The sequence below is a fragment of the Euprymna scolopes genome, chromosome 2 (genome assembly GCF_053919585.1).
Source record: "Euprymna scolopes isolate OS-2025 chromosome 2, ASM5391958v1, whole genome shotgun sequence".
Taxonomy (NCBI): Eukaryota; Metazoa; Mollusca; class Cephalopoda; order Sepiida; family Sepiolidae; genus Euprymna; species Euprymna scolopes.
Window position 1 is genome coordinate 176,819,676 of NC_136483.1, and position 17,396 is coordinate 176,837,071.

Genomic DNA, 17,396 nt, shown 5'->3' on the forward strand with positions numbered 1-17,396 from the left:
ATTAGTATATCCACTATTTTTTAAAGCTACTTCATAGTTGGGTTTGTACATAATACGATTTTCTTATTTTTAGGAGTTAGTACGAAACCTATTATATATGAATTTGACAATATTTTCGAGCTTAGAATTAATTGCATCAGGGTCCATTTTACTCAGGGAACCGCTCTTAATGATATAATTGTAGAGCTATATATAGTTTCTGCTATATCGTTCTCATCTCTGAGTATTATGTATTTGTTGTACGGTTACTGAACGTAACAGGTAGTTCCAACAACATGTAAAAATCTTGTGAACTAGAGGAAAGGCCACAATTATCGGTTCAACCAACACCAACTTCGCTATCACGATTGCCTGGGAAAAAATTCAAATATTGCAAAGTTATTTGCGATATACATTATAGAAGGTTAGGAACATCATGTACCGCAAAGCAAACATTTACAGACTCGTCCCTTTACTCGTATCAAAGAATCTAGCATGTGGCCAACGTGAATCTTCTTAGCATTGAGTCAATCGTCTAAAGTTTTTTTTTAAGTGAGTTACGGAAACCCGATGACGACAAACATCCAATATTGATGATAACAAACAGCTTTTATTATATCTGTTTTATTTTATTTTTTCAATTTTTCATTATCCAACTATTCTTATTCCTACACAAAAAGATCATAAGAAAAAAGAGAAAAATAGAAAATAATTCAACAGAAGCTTTCCTGTTTCCTCGTTCATTTTTCTTTATATCTATCTCTCTCTATATATATATATCTATACACACGCACACACACACATGCACCTATGTGTGTGTGTATGTGTGTGTGTGTGTGGACCTACCCTCATTTCGGTTGCGGTATTAAAAAACTGTTCCACTAAGTCCGCTCCTGTTCTTTCTAAACTGTTTAACAAATGCATTAACGAATCTTGTTTTCCTGGCTGCTGGGAAACTGCTTCTGTGGTACTAGTATACAAAAAATCTGGCGAAAGAACTTACCCATTAAATTATTGCCCAAATATGAATTCCTTAATTAATCAAGCTCTAACCAACCACCTTACAGCTGCTAAACTTCTGCCAGACAACCAATATGGATTTAGGCAAGCCCGTTCAACTACAGATATTCTAACTGTAATCTCTGATCTTTTATACCAAGCACTGGATAAGGCAGGGAAGGGAAGGGTAGTAAGCCTTGATATATATAAGGCTTTTGACAGGATATGACACGATGGTCTTCAGATGAAAATAAAATCCTATGGTATTACAGGGCGAATGCTTAGCATAATAAGATCCTTCTGAAATGAGAGAAGAATCTATGTTGTCCTCGTGGGCGTACGTCCAAAAGATTTGATAAAAATGCGGGTGTGTCTCAGGGATCGATTCTTAAACCTTTGTTATTTCTAATATTCATTAATGACTTACATGATAAAATAATATCTGAGATGTGTATATTTTCTGATGACACCATGCTCTATAACAGACACGAGGAGAAAATGAATGAACACATATCCAAGACAATGGCGGAAAACCTAGAGGAAGACATCCAGTCAGTAGTGGAATATAGTAAAATATTGATGGTAACTGAGACGTTTCCTTTAATAATTACAAGAAACCTTCTAAAACACCAATAGCTATGGCTAAAGATAAATTACCTGAAAGTACTTCATTCAAACTCCTCAGGTTAACGTTCACAGGGATCATGAGTTGGAACATATATATCGATTGCATTGACAAAGCTGCAGCAACGAAGGTGGGTGCTCGCAACTGTGCTAGAATGTTATTTACCCCTGAAAGTATCCTGTACCTCTACAAGACCACCTTTCGCCCATGTATGGAGTACTGTTGTCACATGTAGGCTGGCACATCTGCTACTAGTCTCTTACACCTGGACCGAGTTCAAAAGATATGCGCCAATCTGATAGGTCCTGAACTGTCATCTACGCTTCAACCTCTCCTCATCATCGATGAACTGTTGCATCCCTCTACCTGTTTACAAGTATTTTTATGGTGGATGATCGAACAAACTACAATTCCAAGCAGCGAAGTCCAACCCTTACACAGTTGAGATCTCTAGATGTAAGAAATCCTTTTACTCCAATAGCCTCTTCCCAAGAACTGCAGGACTTTGTAATTCTTTTCAGGTTACCTGCTTCCCCAACTGTACTGACATGCAGAAGTTCAAGTGTAATGTAGACAGATTCTTGCTGCTAAACTCCCTACATAGTACCCCTGCAACTTAGGTCCCTGAGAGTAGTCCCCTACTACATAAAAGTGTCACTGGTCATGTTTGGGGCGAGATTGTAATATATATATATATATATATATATATATATATATATATATATATATATATATATATATATATAAACTAGCAGGCCACCCAACCTTGCCCAATCTTACGCTTAAGTATATTTTTAGCAAGATATTTCTTCGTTTGCTTTTGTATTCTGAGAAAGGGTGAGATTTCCCAAAAGAAATTAATGTCCCATAGAACCAACGGACTTTATATTTTGCTGATGATTGTGTTGTGCGAGAAGCAATGAGCAATGAATACATAAGTAGTCATATCTCTATCGTTACTGATACACGACCATACCTGTCTAAATGTTTTTATTTATTTTCTTTTTTCTGTTCTCTCTTCTGGTATGTCTCATTGCTCTTATCTTTTATATATATATATATATATATATATATATATATATATATATATATATATATATATATATATATATACCGATAGATAGATAGATAGATAGATGAATAGATAGATGGATGTATCCGAGGTTAATATTTTCCAAGTACCCAATGAATGTATGCCTGAAAAGCTTATTAGTTACTGACTGAAATATGTTTATGACTGCGTAGCAACATATTACTGATTATGTAAAAACAAATAACAAGTATGCATATATATATATATATATTTATATTTATATATTATTATATCTATCTATCTGTCTCTCTATCTATATCGATATATATACACATATATATATATATATATACACACTAGCAAAAGTACCCGTCGTTGACAGGGTTCAAAAGCAGCCTACAAGAATGGACTCTTATTTATAAAACTATGATAGGTTATGAAAAGGAAGGGTTGTAAAGAGATAGCTTCGAATTTGGGGGTATCAAAACCAAAGCAAAACATGATGAAAGTAAAAATAAAATAGATAAACCCCATAATTTATTATACCATACCTGTTCACGCTGAAACACTATTCTGTGGAGCTATATTAAAAAAACCTTGTTAAACTTTGTGACATATTTCCATTTTATGGAGGTCAGGTGCGGACGAGCACTCCATAATTTTATTATACCATATTTCTTCAAACTAAAACATAATTATCAAAGTATACTTACGCAGATATATATCAAAGTCTTTATTAAAGTGTGTGCCTGTTTTCATTATATGGAGCCCAGGCGCGAACGCAGACCCCCCAATGTTATTATACTATCCCTATTTAAGTTAAAACATACTCATCAAAGTATTCTTATGTACAGCTATATCAAAAACACTTGTATACGTTTTTCTTTTTTTTAATTTTTTAATTTTTTCTTTCCATACTTTGTGGGCTAGGCGCGAACGCAGACCCCACAATTTTAATGAACCATTGTTCTACCAGATCAAACATACCCATTCTCGTGTCTCGATGCATCTTCTATCATTATATGTAATCAGTTTTTTTTAAAATAGTCAACCATATAGGAGCCTATTCCTTACCACACACACACACATTCAGCTTTATATATATATATATATATATATATATATATATATATATATATATATATATATATATACATTACATGAGTACCATCAGCTTGAATTGAAATACAAACCTAAAACTAATGAAGGATTCTTGCTACAATTATTTATTATTAAATCTAAGCAAGCAAGTTAGCAAGCACATCCTGAAGATCAAGTACTTTCACTGCTGAAACTTCAAACGCGGTTGTCTCCATAAATGTAATACCTATGACACTTCATCATTACATTTCAGCGATCATACGAGGGGCGTGTAATAAGTAATGCCCCTGACCCAGTTTCCATTGCAGTATAGCAACGAAAGTTGGCACAGTTATTAGTCTTTCTCTACATAGGAAGCGCCCAGATTTCTGCATTTCTCCAATCGTTTGATGCAGCTCTGGAGTCAGTTTTTGTAGAACACCCCAGGTTGGTCCTCCAACTACAACGTGACATAAGAAATCAAGGATGCATCATCTGGGAAACGCTTTCCTTTCAAAAACAACTTAATGGTTGGGAAGAGGTGAAATCAGGGAGTGCAAGGTCAGGAAAGTAGGGAGGGTGCGAAGGTTTTCATAACCACACGCCCGTGCTACTCATCTTGCGACATGCGAGTTGTGAACCGGAGCGTTGTCCTGCAGGAGGAGGGTACCATTTCTGATCTTGCCTCGCCTCTTGATTTTGATAGATTCCCTTAATTTCCTTAAAAGTGAAGCATAAGAGGCTCCTGTAATTATGGTGCGCTTTGCCAGGAAATCTGTCATCACTACTCCGTCCTGGTCCCAGAAGACTGTGAGCATGACCTTGCCAGCGGAGGGCTGCTCTCGTGCCTTCTTAATGAAGTAGGGAGTCCAAGTTCTTCCACTGCATTGACTGGGCTTTGGTCTCTGGATCATAGTGATTGACCCAGTTTTCATCCTGTGCAATCAGTCTTTTGAAAAACTTTAACTCGTCTTCTTGGCACATCTCCAAATTCATCCTCAAGCACTCGACGCGTTCTCGCTTCTGGAAAGGTGCGAGCAACCTGGGAATTCATCTGCCAGACACCTTATGCATATGCAAATCGTCAACAATCATAGTTTCCACAGACCCTGTACTAATCTTGACATCTTGGGCTATTTGGCGAATAGTAATGCGCCGATCTTCCAAAATTACTGCCTCAACTTGACGGACGGATGCCTCATAAATGGTTGAAGGGTGGCGACGAATCTGGAGCTGTTTCCGCAGACTTCCGGTCATGTGTGGTGTGTGTCCTTTCAAATACAAAAACAGGATCACTGCTCGACATTCATACCTGACTCAGTTCAAACAGCTGTAAAACAGAAACCACAAATAGTTCAGCGCTGTAATTTGCCACATAACTCGTAGAGATATAAATCATTGCACATGCAAAATTTCAGCTACATCAGACAACAAGAAGTGTGTCACATGCATTACTTATTGTACGCCTTTCGTATGACCTGTATAGAAGAAACTAAAATAAATGCGAATGTCAATCTTTTTAATAACACATATTATATCATTAGGTTATGTAACCATAAAGAAACACGTTTTCCATACAGGAAAGTTATAAAATAAATGAAAGCATCCAACCCTTTTTGTCGGATATTCATGTAAACGATTGATGAAACAAAGCCGGGTATGCGCCTATAGGAGTATATACTGAAATATAGATGCATTATGATTCGGTTATGTTACGTGAATGCACCCGACTTATGTCTCAAGCGCACAGGTGTATGCGATATTTCTTAATACAATTTTTTTGTTTTCTATTTCCTGACTTGTAAATGTTTATTCTTTGCTAAGGTTTAAAATGATATTAGTAAGGGCGACCTACAGAGTCGAAACGAATCGATTGGATATATTGGCTGGGATTTTGGTAAATCTGTGTATAGAGCAATATGAAGATGGGTCCGACAAGATAACTTACCGATCCGTAACCTAAAATATTGACCATGCTATAAAATGTAGCAGGAAAAAATATTAGAAATTGCATTTATGGTGTGGCGGAGTAAGTTTGAGTAAGTTGTACAATATAAAAAATTAAAAAAAAATGGAAGCACTTATATGTTGTCATAAATCTGACAATATTTTGAGATCTCTAAGTGCAGACAGACAGAAAGTTTCCAGTTCGTTTCTTAAGTGTTCTATTTTTACACTATAATAATGTCGGCTTTCTTTTCCTATGTCAAAATGACGTTCTGTGTTATAACTTTTTCCTGTCTTTTCGCTTCATATGAAAATGTAACTGGATGCAGTAGTAACCATAATATAAGACACGAAAATAACAGACACACAGATCTGTGTATTACTTAAAAATAAATGCATAATTAGCAATGACTTGTTTCAACACAAATTGAATACGATGTAATGCATACATATTTTACAAAGTTACCATTTTTTTATGTAAGAGTTTTCTTTACACCACCAGAACTACGAAAAAATTAACTAATGACAAAATTTAAGAAACAAATTTGTTAATACATACTGTTAACAAAACACTATAAAATTAAATAGTTGCTAAACATTCGCTCATTTTCCAAGATTTCTCTACAACGTCGACTACATGTTCCAATAAATTTTTCGCAAAATTCAACAGTAATCTTCTCCAATTTGTCCTTGTATAACTTTCATAGATTACTCTCGTATTTTAGGTTTCATTAGTTATTTTTTCTCCAGTTATATTTTAAATATATTCCTTATGGTTCTATTCATATTTCCTATCTGTCCAATTCGATAGGCCATTTTTTCTTCAAATACAGCCATAAACTCCTGAGCTTTGTGGCAATCTGCATTGTCTTGCATGAAAACAGAAAATCCATAAAGATCATGGTGTAAGCAAATGCAACATGCAGCTGAATAAGCTTTTTTGTAAATTTCAGCATTTATAAATCTCAGCACTGAATGCAGATAGTAGCACTTACTATTACAGGTTAAATCATCCTTTACAGTACACTACTGCTGAAAGCCAACTTAATATTTTCTGTGACACATTAATAGGGTAGTTTGTATCCTGTTATATGGCGTACGAATCTTGTGCAGGATGAACCAAACGTATTAAGCTTGAACTCTTGCTGAAATGAACTGTATTCAATTGTGGATCGGTCCAAACCACGTGTCCTTTGGTGTTAATTCGAATTGATAAGCTTTCTAGCTGTAAGACAAACATTTAATACTGTATTTTTAAACTGCTATCAACCGTTTACCTTGAGATTTTGCTATATGTCTCTTCATTAAATTTTCGAGCAATTGATGTAGCAGTTTCAAAGGGTTATTTTTTGTTTTTGTTGTTGTTGTTGTTGTTTTTGTTGTTACTATTGTAATATACATTCTGACAATTCTCCAATATCCTCTTTGTAAGTATTTGAGATGTTTATCGGTTTAGTGTTTATGTTAATTACACGATGAACGACAATTGTATACCTTAGGATACAGACCTTTCTAAAAACAGAATTCTTCTTTATAGTGAGAACGAGTTCTTTCCTCAAAGTGTAAAAATGTTGCGGGTATAATTTATACAGGTTTAATGTATTGCTTCAAAAATAAGCTTTTACATATTGTTGAAAAGCTCAAGTGAAGTTTTAATCATGTATTTTAAAGGTGTTTACAAGTTATAAACACCATTGCTAAGGGTTTGGCCTGTATTTTTTCTTATTATAATTTTTTCCTTATTCAAATATACTACTATGTAAAATAAGGCAACGTTACATAAAATGTATGCATTATAATTTAATTTATCTTCGGTACAGATTGTCTCGTTAATGATGCATTAATGTGTAAGAAATGCGCATATTAAATTCTTTATGTTTAGCCTGTTTTGATAAAAAGTGTCTATGTATCTTCTGTTATGTATTTTTCTAGTCTATTTAAAGGGCAACTCGCGCATTTTACGTAGTCACATAGCCTCTTTAGGTTACTGTAGATTTTACATGAACTGTTACTTATTAAGAAGCATTTTTTTCTAGTTATTCGTTAAGGGTAGCTGATTTCATCTCATATATAGCTAGTGAAGCATGAAGTAAAAATATTCTAATATGCATATTGCAATATTATATTTCGTTTATTATTATTATTATTATTAGTAGTAGTAGTAGTACATTAATAATAATAATAATAATAATAATAATAATACTAATAATAACTAGGACGAACGAATAAAGAAACATTTGATCTACAACTTTGTTTTAATAAAGCCGATATTTTTGCTCGATGGCGCAAAAGCTAGGCATTTAAAAAGTAAAAAAATAAAACGTAGAAAATAGTGTCAGTTTATTTAAAACCCTGACCCACATTTAAGCACTATTAAATACTCAGAACGTTATATTGTGCTATATATTTTGATACAAATAGTAATATCGCATATTAAAAGAAAATCTTTAATTTACTTATTCAATCCAGGAAACAAAGAAATAGCCCTATTTCTTTCGGATGTTCCCTTCTTTCCTGTTTCTAGTTGGGGGCAAACACGGTACACCACGAGGAAGTTTCACATGCCTCCTTGCAGTAATTTTGTTAAAAACACATTGCATTTTACATTGCACTGTAGATAACTTACTGTTTTAAATGCAAAAGGTTCAATTGTGCTCTAAACAGGAACATTCATTTTAAATGCGCCTCTGTTATATCAATTAACCTTCTGTTTATTTTACATGCGAGACCTTCTTACTTGTGCAATAATAAGCCTTCTCAAATGCACATGTGATTTGAGGCTGTATAAAGCGTTAACTTTACTTGAAATAGGCTGCTCTTCTTTCATACGATTATTTCGATTATTGATTATCGACATAGATCGCAGATATTACGATATCATTATCTGCCACGTACTTAAAATTTGCTTAAATAAAAAACAAATAAGTCCATAAAACGGAAACACAGATATTATTTTATGTAATAGTACAGCGCAGCCCCATATATATATATATATATATATATATATATATATATATATATATATATATATATATATATATATATATATATATATACTAGCCGGCCGCCCGGAGTTTTCCAGGCGTAAAATACACTTAAATATTATATTTTAAGTCATACTGAAACTGACATATGTGCATTTAATTAAATTTTGATTTTTAAATTTTTAAAAATTTTTTAAATTTTTAAATTATAAATCACATTACTTAATATTGAATTAGCTCTAGGACATTTAACTATCGAGCTTATTATATATCTAAATTACAACGAGCATTTCCTGTATTTTAATTAAACTAGTAATTTCACTATAACATTAAAATACACTTAGCTCTTTAGACTATTATTCTAATCTCCTTTAAATTATTAGCTCCCTATAACAGGTTGAGTTTATATACGTAATTGTAGATATGTTTCATAAGAAGGACATACAATTATCAACTAAATGCATCCCCATACCCCCTAAAGACACCTTTATAACCAGCTTAATTACAAGTATAAATACATTTATAAGGAACTTGAGATGGAAAGCCTACCATTTTGATAATTACCAAGTGAAACCACAGAACCAATACACCACCAACCTGGAGAAATAAAAGAAACCATCCTCAGACAAGACAATGAAGAAAGAAAAGCAGCGAAATACTACAGACTAAAAACATACAAAAACCCTAAGAGAAACATAGACACTGAAAATTTTAGAAATGATATAATCAACCTGATTAAAAATATTAAATTTAAGAAAAATAAAAAATATATCACTCCAACACTTAAAAAAATAAATAAATGTTCAAAATCTATTTCTACAAGCCACCAAAATAAACTCATAGTACCGGCAGATAAAACTGGAAATTTCTACACAATGGACTATATACAATATAAAAATCTAATATATAAAGAACTTAATAAAAATTATAAAACTACTAATAAATCAGCACTAAATAAAATAAATAATGATGCAAAAAACATTTTAACTAAACTTAAAATAGATAAATACACAGAAATAACGGTACCAGGTACCCCGAGATTTACTTTAAAAGACCACAAACACAGCTTCAATATCAACCCTACTATTAGACTCATTTGCCCCTCGAAATCAGATATAGGACTGGTTAGTAAAAACATATTAGATAGAATTATCCCCAAAATTAAATCCATAATAAAATACCCACTATGGCAATCTTCAAACCAAGTAATCGACTGGTTTTCTAATATTCAAAATAAAAATAATATTAAATTTCTTTCTTTTGACATTGAATCATAGTACCAATCTATATCACCTATCCTACTTAATAAATCGCTATTAATGGCACGAAAATTAACTAATATAACTCAAGACGAAACTAAACTAATACTTATAGCTAGACAGTCTTTAATAACATTTGATAATAAATATTGAACCAGGAAAAATACCCCTAACCACTTCAACATTTTAATGGGATCGACGGACTCGACTCAGGCCACTGATCTAGTTGGCCTTTTTCATTTTAAATGAAATACATTGTATACTCCAAAAACAATTCAAACTTGAAGGAGGGCTATATAGAGATGATGCATATTTCATAACGAATTCTACTAATAAAAATTATGAAAATGCAATTAAAGCTCTACATAAATTATTTAAAAATTATGGACTTAGTATAAAAATCGACCCTAATAAAAAAATTGTTAATTTCTTAGACATTACCTTAAATCTTGAAAATTCTACCTTTGAACCATACCATAAACCTAAACAATCACTTCTATATGTCCACAATCAATCAAACCACCCTAAATCAATATTAAAATCAATAGTTCCCAATATCGCTCTAAGAATTTCTAGACTGTCTACTACTAAATCAATATTTACCAAAAATGAAAAATACTATGATTAAGCCCTTAAAAACTCTGGATATAATTCACAAATTAAATTCATAAATGAAAATTATAGAAACATAAACTGCATTAAAAATAAACCTATTAAGAGCGTAATAACATATAATATGGCAATGTCTTCCCGTATACGAGTTTAGAAAAATAACCAGGAGACAAAAAAAGATAAAACCAAACTACAAATATTAGATAATAATATAAATAAACAACAAACTAAAACCCGCAAACGTAAGAATAGACACAAGGAGATCCTATGGTTCAACCCCCCGTATTCCAAAAACCTAGAAACAAACATAGCTAGAGAATTTTTTAAAATATTAGATAAGAACTTTAAAGCCCCCCATAGATATAATAAGATTTTCAATTAGAACACAATTAAAGTCTCTTACTCTACTATGCCTAACCTTCATCAGAAAATAATTAGCTCTAATAATAATAAAATTAATAAACTACAAAATGCAACTATACAAAATACATCGGACTGTAACTGTAGAAGAAAAAATAAATGCCCCCTACAAGGCTCATGTAAAATTAAAAAATGTTATCTATAGCTGCACAGTATCAAAAACTCCAAATATACAAGAACCTATCAACAGCCATAACTCAACTACCAGATTAAATAATAACACCAACTTAAATCAATCTACCGATCAATTATTAACCAACCCACCACATTATAATCCAACAATAGACCTAACGGAAAATAATCATAATAATCAAGAGGTAATATATATTGGTTCCACATCTGGCCCAATAAAACATAGAATTTCAACGCACAAACATTCTTTTAAAAATAACTCTCTATCAAACCAAACTACTCTATCCAACTATATTTGGCAACTAAAAAATAGCAATATTTCTTTTAACTTAAAATGGCAAATAATTGAGACTTGCAAATCATATAAACCAGGAGATAAATTTTGTACATTATGTACAAAAGAAACCCTAAAAATTTTAAAATATGAAGATATAAAAAGCACAACCAAACTAGTAAATTCAAGACACGAGCTTCTATCATGTAATCATAAACGTTGGTTTAAATTTAATAAATATAAACCACCTTAAATCATTAAAAATTACTCATTAGTAAAAATAGATTACTTTTTTTTTTTTTTAATAAATTAAGTAAAACCAATTACCGCCCTTAGACTCGTAAATCAAATAATAAATAAAACCATGACAATTATCTCCCCTTAAAAACTTGCAAAATGAATACTCTCTCTCTCTCTCTATAGATATTAACTGTAGCGTCTTTAAATCAAAATAGGCTAACGGAAACAATTTACTGCACGAGCGTCGCCCTTTTAAAATTCATCATTCAACAAAATAAAAAGCTATAGCAAACATCTAAATGACTACTTTAAATACAGTTCCTGATTTCAAAAAAAGAAAAACCAAAAGGTAATTATATATCTATATATTTTTAAATCAAATTTATTATGTAAATTCAAAAAAATATATATTTTTTCTACTCATTTCTATCTCTAACCTATACAAATTTTCTTATTAATTTTCTCATAAATTTTAAATCCAAACCTTTTACTTCAATTTTTCAGATTCATCTGCCTTACTTTTAATGCTAGGTTTATTTTTGGTGTCTTTTCAATTCAATAGAAATCCTCCTAAATTAGCTACTGAGGAGACCGTGCTTACCAAAAAAACTATGTATACTTGTTCTACGTGACTTCATGTATACCACAAATAAAAAGCACGGCTTTCCGAAACGATCGTACAGATAATTGACTTTGTTGTTGTTCCTTCTTATGAAACTGATTTTTAATTTAATTAAATTTTGATTTTTAAATTTTAAAAATTTTTTTAAATGTTTAAATTATAAATCACATTACTTAATATATATATATATATATATATATATATATATATATATATATATATATATATATTGTTTTGTTTTGTTTCTTACTTCTGTATTTTTATATTCTTAGTTATTTCCATTTTATTATTTTAATAAAATGCTATTTTTCTTTTCTTCCCCCCACCTGCTGCTTAATGTCTCGGATTTTTCATCACGTCTATTGCCACCATTTTGCTTATGCTGTCGTTATGCTTTAGAATTTTTTTTTTACTGGCCAACTTACAAATTAATTAACTATGGTCTCAAGAGTTTTCAGAACAAAGAGAAGGAAATAAACGTCAAGAAAAAAGAAGAGGGAAAATGATGATTCTAATTAAGTATGACAATTAAAAAGAAATGTAAATCCAGACGATACAAAAATAACATCTTAATAAACAAAGACTGATTAAATTATATAGCACTATTGAGAGTGCGTAGCCTCATATAGCAAACGGGCAATGTTTACTGCTACAGCAGCCTGGTACCAATAACAAATAGCCAAGGTAAAATTAAGTTTTAACAGAACTGGGGGTTGCAAACTAACTAATATTTGAAATTAAAAAGCGAGTAATCTATATCTCTGGATGCATCAAAGTAGTGTACTCGTTTTAGGTGTGTGTGTGTGTGTGTGTGTGTGTGTGTGTGTGTTTTGTTTTTTTTACAACCTTCGGTTAGAATTCTTACCCGGGCAGCACCAGATATTTAGATTTAGTTTTTAGTAAGATACGAGTATGAACTTATTTATTGAACAGCTTCGAATGATAATGAGTTTTTTCGGGCCTTATAATGTTTTTTTTTTATTTTCAATTTCTTTTATGATTCATTTATTTCAGCCTTATTTCATGTGTTCTTTTTCTTTCTGATTCTTTTGGAAATTTCTCTGACTCGTTATCTGTATTGTTGGCGTCAATATCCGTCCGTTCACACAACTCATTCTATCGGCGTGCAGCCATTACCGAATTCATTTCCTTATTGCGACGTGTACTCGCTAACTTTTTCACCTCGGACAACTGAGACACAGACACACATCAGTCAGGAATCAACAATTGTTTAAATGCGTGTTTTCTGACAATAACACTACTATGAACATATATATATATACAAATATATATATATATATAGATATGTATATATACACACACACATATATATATATACATACACACACATACATTGTAGGTCTTATATTTAAATATTTTGCAGTAAAATAAAGAATTTTGAAAACAGCAATTTATTATTTGAACAAAGAATACCCATTTTAAAATTATTTTCGTTAATCCATGGATTTCAATACAAGGACAATCTCTTCAGAAGAAATATTTATATCAAAATATTCTTTATTAATAAACATAATTCTGATTTTTAGCATGTGTACTGAACATTTACTTAAAGCATTTTAAAATGAACATATAATGATACATTATTTTTATTTGACCTAACGGGAGAATCGGATTAAAAAAAAAGTATGTATTAAAGAAACAGGATGTTTTTTTATTTTTTTTTTTATTCCATCCTGATTTATGATTCCAATATTGAAGTAAATATACAAAATTCTCGAATCCAGCAGTCAAGAGGAATTGCACAGTTTCTTAACGATAAAAGCTTGCAGGTAATAAATTCCATTTGTGTTAGTATTATGCCGTCCATAGAAATGAATATATGGTTAAATCAAACCGGTGTTTCTGACATTGCCAATTAACAGAAACACTCATCAAGATTATATAAATTAATACATATATTTTTATTTAGGATAATTGAGCGCTTACCAGATGTAAATTATGATATTTTCAGGAGTGGAAATTAAATAAAATCTTTCATACACTACAGCAAGGTTATTTTTCTTTGCTTGGCGTTAGAGACTCAACTAAATAACGTGTAAATTATAATATTCAGCTAAGCTACGATTAAAGAAAGAAAAATAGTATAAAAGACAAAGAAAAAATATCTACACGGGAGCAAAACGGAAGTCCTTATAAGCTGGAAATATTGCTAGTGTGGGGTAAGAGTGCAACTGATTATTAAGAGAAATGGGAATCGTCAATTCGACCGTGGATTGTGAAGGGAGAATGAAAACAGCGCGAAAAAAGGGCAATCTTGATATTACTGAGTGCTAATATCGATATGACGTAAGACGTGAAACTGCAGAACGCGTGAAAAAAAAACAAAGCAAAAAGAAAGCGTGGTCTGCATGTTATCGGGAGGCATTAATTGACGCATGGTTAATAAAATAAAATAAAATAATAATACACCTAAATCAATAAATAAATGCAGATACATAAAGTAACTTTGAAAAACATACAAAATTAGAACATTAACTTAACACGTCCTAAAATGCTAGAAGTCAAATCTAAAAAAAATGTAATAAGCTAAAAATATTGAAATTAAATTTAAATTTGAAATAATTCCACTTTTAAAGTTGATATTTTTTTAAATTTAATGTTGAATTAAAATATCTAGCTAAATTAAGTAATCTACAATATTTTTAAATTAGTTATATAGTATTAACTTGTATAATATACGAATTAGCTAAATAAAAGAGTGTGTAAGTTAAATAAGATAAAGCTTAAATAAAAATTAAATGATTACATAAAATAAGATACAGTGAATAAACTATATGCATCGTATATAAATAAGGTTATTGTTATATTAATAACAATTATCGATTATAATAATTCAGAATAAAGCTAGTATTAGAGTATCTGAAGTAAGCAGATAAAATAGATGATTAGTACTTCAATAAAAAAGAATGTACTCTTTTCCAATGATATTTATGTTTCAGAATATTTATCCATAAATTATTAATTGATAAGATTATCTTCAAGTAATTTGATATAAAATTATGCAATGAAATAACTATCTCATTATCAAACTTTATAGATGCTGATGCCCATGGTCTTATAAAACTGTTTGTGAATATTTGGATCTCATTAAGAGGTTCTTGATGAATTGTATGGGAGTATGTCTCATATAAATGAAGGGGACACAAGCAAAATAAGTTGAAGTGGAGCAAATCTAATAGTCATTTCAATTTAGATTGTGAACAGTAAATAAAATTTCTCATGATAAAGTTGTGAGGGAATGTAAAATTTATAAGTTTCCATGGTGGTGGAGTTGAAATAGTGTCAGATGTAGATAAAATACATCTTTAATGTATAGTAAATAGTTTTTAAGGGAAATACGATGAAAAGGCAATATGAAGTAGATTATTTAGTTAAAAAAATATCTAATTATAAATTATAGATTCTAAAAATAGAACTAGGGAGCTATAGATAAACATATAATATGAAAATATGAAGTTTGGTAAGTTGGGGGGGGGGGCAAAGTTTTATCTTAGAAAAATTAGCAATTCACCAGATTGAAGGATTCAAAATAAACATCATAGATTATATATAAAAATAGAAACACAACCTTGAGTATTTTGAATAAAATAATCTTATTTCTATATCTTCTCTTACGAGACTTTATTTCTATCGTCTTGTACGATATTATCTATGTTTTCTCAAACTGGCTGTACTTTAATTTTCGTTTGTGTTTGCATTTTGAAAATGATTAGTTTTTAATATGGATTGTAATTCTAGTGAAAATAACTATTTTTACAGCCTGGGAAACGCAAATATTACAAATTTTATAGCCTGTTATGTAAGATTTTGATTGTATCAGTATATCATATTTAATATAAGAACGGATCTTCTTAAGTGGTAGGTTTTTAATTAAAGTAGTTAATAGAGTGATTTTTATTACCGCTATTTTACTTTTGGAGAAAATATATGTGGTTGCAGATTCTCAGTTTAATAACATTTTAAGTTGTGTTATATTTACGTGTGGGTTTTAATAATTTAGTTCTTTTTAATTAAGATCAGAGTTAGTATTTAATATAGGGTTGTTTTGAATAAAATAATGCTCATAAGCAAGTTCAGATATATACTAGTCGGTTGCTTTTGAATTAATTCTGAAAACATTATTTTTGTAATTATTTTGTGCATTTAAAATAGCTGATTGGCTTTCTAACATTGGATTTTATCATTAGAGTCCATGGTCTAACCTTTTCTTGTTTGTGGTTAGGATTAATATTGTTAGTATTAGTTAGTATTACATTAGGGGCTTATTTTTGTTCTGATTAGATGGAACTATATTATTAGTTCTTCGTGTCATATTATTGGAAATTACTGATTTTAACTTGCAAATCCTAGTTTTATTGCATTTAGTAAGACTATAAAGCCCCAGATAAATTAATATGTGATTTAACTCATCTCAGATATTATACTAGACTTAATATAGGCGTAATATTTACATAAAAATGTTATAGAAAACACAAACCGTTTTCTATATATATGTAGGTATACGTATATATATATATATATATACATATATATATATATATATATATATATATATATATATATATATATATAAACAAATTTCTATACCAAACCCCACTGTCATTTTTAGATCTAGAGACATGCAACTTTATATGTTGTCTACAATACGATATAAATGCGGGGGTGCCTCAGGGGTCTATCCTTAGACCTATATGGTTCCTAATATTCATTAATGACCTGCACAACAAAATTGCCTTTGAGAGGGTATATATGATGATGACACCACATTTTATAACAGGCACGACAAGGAAAAATACATATCATAGAAAATGGCAGAAAGACTAGAGGATGACCTCCAATCTGTAGTGGAATAGAGACAAAAATAGATGGTAACATTCAATGCTGCCAAGACTAAACTTGTTTCCTTCAATAATTACAAGAAACCTTCTCTACCACCAATACCAATGACCAAAGATTCATTATCTGAAAGTAATTCTTTTAAACTCCTTGGTGTAACGTTCACAGGAAACATGAGTTGGAACAATTACATTAAGAGCATTGCCAGTAAGGCTGCGAGGAAGGTAGGCCCTTTCTACCATGCTAGAAAGCTATTAACGCCAGAACGTATCCTGTATCTCTATAAGGCCACCATTTGACCATGTATGGAGTATTGTTGTAATATTTGGGCTG